General features: G+C 51.1%; 1 protein-coding gene across 1 annotated transcript in view; it reads left to right on the top strand.

Annotated features, from left to right (window-relative positions):
* The window catches only part of ADGRB1 (adhesion G protein-coupled receptor B1), a 279,184-nt gene that overhangs the window by 174,027 nt on the left and 99,776 nt on the right, over positions 1-5,381 (top strand). The gene's annotated exons all lie outside the window — the stretch shown is intronic.

A 5,381-nucleotide genomic window follows, 5' to 3' on the forward strand; every position in this document is an offset into this window, starting at 1 on the left:
CGGCCGCCCCCCCCCCCGTGGGGGGGGGGGGCGGCCGGAGGCTTTTTTGGCTGGGGCGGCAAAAAAGCCAGAGCCGGCCCTGTGTATGAGTTGCTTTGCCGTGTCTAGAAATAGGGATGGGAACAGTGCAGGAGTGTTTGGATCTGATGTTTCAGCTTGACCCAGTAGAGATGAACAGCCCAGATCCATACCCACTTTGTTTTGAAGCTTGGAGGTAACTGGAGCTGGGATTTGGGGCCAGGTCTATCACTAACACAAATGTATCCATTCAGTTGTTAAGTGCAAACAGAATAAAGTCCAAATCAGTAATATATATGTGGGTTTTAAAATGGCCAATTTCATAAAGCTCAAAACAGTGACAAACCAAATCAGTTGAGAGAAATAATGTAAACAGAAAAATGTGAATGATAATTGGGAATTTTTAAAGAACATTTTACTAGATGCCACAATTGAGAACAAAGGCTGCATTGGTTAAAAAACCAATCTGGTTTAGAGGTGAAGTGAAAGCAGGTTTAAGTGGAAGTTGATAGAAATGAATATAAATCAGATGCTAGGAATTGTAGAAAATTGATAAGGGAAGCAGCCATGAGAATTATTAAAGGATTTGAAAACTTGCCTTTATAGTGAAAGACTGAAAGAGCTCAATCTGTTTATCTTAACAAAGAGGTTAGGGGGTGACTTGATCACAGTTTATAAGCACCTACACAAGGAACAGCAGTTTGATAATAGAGGGTTCTTCTAGCAGAAAGAGGTATAACAAGATCTAATGGCTGGAAGCTGAAGCTAGTCAAATTCAGATTAGAACTAAGGTGCAACTTCTTTTTAACAGAGAGGGTAATTAACTATTTGAATAACTTACCAAGGGTTATGGTGGATTCTCTAGGACTGGCAATTTTTAAATCAAGATAGGATGTTTTTCTACAAGATCTACTCTAGTTCAAACAGAAATTAATTTAGGGCAGTTCTTTGGTCTGTGTTATGCAGAAGATCAGACTAGATGATCTGCAGAAAAGGACCTGGGGAATACAGTGGATGAGAAGCTGGATATGCGTCAACAGTGTGCCCTTGTTGCCAAGGCTAATGGCATATTGGGCTGCATTAGTAGGAGCATTGCCAGCAGATCGAGGGAAGTGATTATTCCCCTCTATTCAGCACTGGTGAGGCCACATCTGGAGTACTGTGTCCAGTTTTAGGCCCCCCGCTACAGAAAGGATGTGGACAAATTGGAGAGAGTCCAGCGGAGGGCAACAAAAATGATCAGGGGGCTGGAGCACATGACTTATGAGGAGAGGCTGAGGGAACTGGGGTTATTTAGTCTGCAGAAGAGAAGAGTGAGGGGGGTTTTAATAGCAGTCTTCAGCTACCTGAAGGGGGGTTCCAAAGAGGATGGAGCTCGGCTGTTCTCAGTGGTGGCAGGTGGCAGAACAAGGAGCAATGGTCTCAAGTTGCAGTGGGGGAGGTCTAGGTTGGATATTAGGAAACATTATTTCACGAGGAGGGTGGTGAAGCACTGGAATGGGTTACCTAGGGAGGTGGTGGAATCTCCATCCTTAGAGGTTTTTAAGGCCCGGCTTGACAAAGCCCTGGCTGGGATGATTTAGTTGGGGTTGCTTTGAGCAGGGGGTTGGACTAGATGACCTCCTGAGGTCTCTTCCAACCCTAATCTTCTATGATTCTATGAGTGGTCCCTTTTGGTTTTATAATCTATGAATCTATCTACACCAACATCATGTACACTCCCTCTCTGTCTGTCAATGGCCATTTGGGAATGGAATGGACTCTTAATTCCACATTGCTACAAAGTGCCCAGCGACTGCTATACTCAGCACTGTGATATATATCTTCTTTTAACCAGGTGACAATGAACTTTGGCTGTTTGCCTGACCCTTGAGCCCTTATTTGCATTATGAAATGTGACTGTTACTGTCCTCCATCCTGTGGCATAGCTTCCCCATCACTGCTCTTCCTGCATTCCAGTCTCCTGTGCTTTCTTACGTCTCCATCATGCTATCTCCACCTGCTGCGCTTGATCTGGCTGGAAGAAGCCATTTTATTCTGCTTCTTCAAGGGTATTTTGGTTTGCAGGCGATACAGAGGAAGGTGTAGTTCTTAACCTCTCCCAAGCTGCCCTTTGGATTCAGTACCAGAGGGGGCTGTTTAAGCTCCTTGATTCTGCTTCGTTCTGTTCATACTCTGACCTTTGCATTTCAGTTTCAACTCAGTTACCCTTTTCTCTGCTCTCCCCCTGAAACCAAGGCCCAGATTTTGCCTGCCCACGGATCAGGCAGAAGGAGGTTACACTCTGTGACACAGGGAGAGAGTTGCTGTGTTGTAGGAGTGGTACAGACCTCTTGAGCTACAGACAGCCTGAATCCTGCAAGGAGCTCCCACAGATCAAGGGGCATCTGCCAAAGGCAAGGGCATCTGTGCAGAAGCTCAGTCCGTCTGTTATACGCCCTGGGCTCCATAGCGGCATGGCTCCATCTGGAGCTGTAACGCCTGTGGTTCTGCTGGCACTCTTCACTAGCTCTCTCCTCAGAGGATGGCTGATTGTGCAAAGAGAGCATCCCATAACTGGAGTGTGGCATTAATTCTCACAGCTATTTCCCTGTGATACTGCTGCTATGCCCTTCCCTTTGCTCTGATGGAACCCTGAGAGTTTGCACATAGACTCATCCCACCCAGCCTCCAGCAGTTCCCATTGCTTTTACCCCTTCCACGAAAGCAGCAGGAGGGGATGATCTGGCCCTCACAGTGGGCGCATTAGAGCTGTGGGACTCTGTGACGCTTTGCATGGAGTTTCCCCATTTACCTAAAAAAAAAAAAAAACTATTAAAAAGCTACATGATTCGTTAACTCAATGCCTCTCTTTTCCCATCTCCTGAGCTTGGTTTCAGACTGGTGAGGCAATGCTTGAATGTTTATTGAGATGACGGATGGTTAACTCTCAGCGCATATAGTTTGGTCTCATTAATCCTGGCTTTTGGTAGCCGTGCCTTTTGGGGAATGGCTACTTGACGTTTGAGTCGTGCGTAGGCGATGGCTGCCATCTTGGCCAACACGCCTGCGAAGGAGCCGGGGATCGCTAAAAACAAGAGCTGTTGCAACTTGAGCTGAAGAGCCAAGGTTTTGTAACGGCACCTGCCCTCTGTGGGTTGGCACAGAGGGGGACCTGGAACGCACACTGACCACTGGGCAACTCTTTCACACGTGTTAACAAACAGGATTGAAAATTCTAGCACTGATGATGCCACACAAAGGTTTGGAGCAGGGCACAAATGTGGTGTTTAACCTGAGGCTGCAGTAAAATGACCAGCAGCACACATTTACGTCCTGGTCATGCTAGAGTGCACAAGTGTGTAAATGAACATGGGGGATAATTCTCAGTTTCCCCTCTGAGCCTTTGCCTGTCTTGTCCATTTAGGTTGTAAGCAGTTCAGGTCAGGAACTGTCTCTTGCAATGTGTTTATACAGCGCGGAGCACAATGCGGTGCTGATCTCGGTCGAGGCTTCTCCGTGCTAAGAGGAACAATAATTCAACATGCTCTCAGTTGCCAGGCAGAGCTAGACTGTATCTAGGATATTTCTGGGGTGTGGGACTAGGGCTATGTCTACACAGCAAGGAAAAACCCGTGGCTGGCCTGTTTCATTGCTGTGTTGGCTAAGGCTTCTGGATTGGGGCTGGAGCCCGAGCTCTGGGACCCTCCCACCTCGCAGTGTCCTACAGCCCGGACTGCAGCCTGAGCCCAGATATCGACACAACAAATGAAAAAGCCCCGCTGCCCAAGCCCCACAAGCCCGAGTTGGGTGGCTCATGTCTAGACATACCCCTAGAGTAACTTGGTGGAAGCTGAGCAAGGGAAGGATCCGACTGTATTCCACGGAGAAGGTTCGGACAGTGAGATACGTTAGGCTGTGAATCCCATTGCCTGGGACCTGTACAACCAGCCCAACCAGAGCACTGGAGAATCCTGGTCCGGCAGGTCTTTTCCATCCCTCCTGGTTCTGCTGTCTCAGCGTCTGCAGGGGGCTGGGGGTGTGGCACTTAGCTTGAGGCAGCACATGCTGTGGGCATGACGGAGCAGTCCCAGGGAGAGTGGAGGGGGTCCCACGTTCCGGGCTACCTGGCAGCGTCCCCAAACACAGGGAACTTCTCCTTCCCTCTAATCCCCACTGGGACAGATGTTGCTGACCCCAGGTTACTTTTACTGATGCCTAAGAGGCACTTTTTCATGCCCAAGAGCCTCCGCCCTCTCTCCCAGCTTCTTTCCCCTTCTCCCACACCTGGTCACTTTCCTCCCACCCCCATCCCCGAGCAGCAGGCGGCTCCCTCAGCCAGCCGCAAACCAAAGGAGATTAGCCCCAGCCCCTTGCCTTGGAGGAATGACTTTAAAAAAAAAACCCTCCACTACGCCTGTCCCTCTGTGCATCATGCACGGATGCCCCAGGGTGTTTCTCCACCTTCAGGTCCTCTTGTGCGCTCTCTTCCCCACCTGCCCTGCACCTGTGTCAGCTCACAGGGTCCGGATCCCTGGGTCCCACTCCCTGTTTCCTGTGTCCTTTGCAGGATAGGTGAGATTCTTGCCTCAGTAGTCCTCTCTGATCACCCCTCCCGGAGTCCCGCTGCTCCCAGATCTGGGGAGGTTGGGGTGGGGTCTGGGGTGGGCCACACATCCTGTCTTGGCACTGGGGGGAACAGATGGGAGCCAGAACAGAACGGTATCAGGACAGGAGCTACTCTGCGGCTTTCCATAGGGATAGGAAGGGGAAGGGAAGGAGCGGGGAGTCATGTGCTGGAATGGAGGATGGGGGGTTGTGCGAGTTTAGAAAGGGAGGGGAACTGTGTGTGCTGGGATGTGGGATGGGAGCTGTGGGGGGGGGAGCTGTGTGTGCTGCGTTGAAGGAGGGTAGTTGTGTGTGCTGGGATAATTAGGGGAGCTGTGTGCTGGGATGGGGTATTGCTAGGGGAGGGGAGCTGTGTGCTAGGATGGGGTGTTGCTGGGGGAGGGGAGCTGTGTGCTGGGATGGGGTATTGCTGAGGGAGGGTAGCTGTGTCCTGGGATGGGGTATTGCTAGGGGAGGGGAGCTGTGTGCTAGGATGGGGTGTTGCTGGGGGAGGGGAGCTGTGCCCTGGGATAGGGGTGATGCTGGGGGAGGGGAGCTGTGTCCTGGGATGGGGGTGTTGCTGGGGGAGGGGAGCTGTGTGCTGGGATGGGGTGATGCTGGGGGAGGGGAGCTGTGTGCTGGGATGGGGGAGATGCTGGGGGAGGGGAGCTGTGCCCTGGGATGAGGGTGATGCTGGGGGAGGGAAGCTGTGTCCTGGGATGGGGGAGATGCTGGGGAGGGGAGCTGTGTGCTGGGATGGGGTGTTGCTGGGGGAG

The sequence above is a fragment of the Terrapene carolina genome, unplaced genomic scaffold, assembly GCF_002925995.2.
Source record: "Terrapene carolina triunguis isolate 2854851 unplaced genomic scaffold, T_m_triunguis-2.0 Scaffold58, whole genome shotgun sequence".
Lineage (NCBI taxonomy): Eukaryota > Metazoa > Chordata > Testudines > Emydidae > Terrapene > Terrapene triunguis.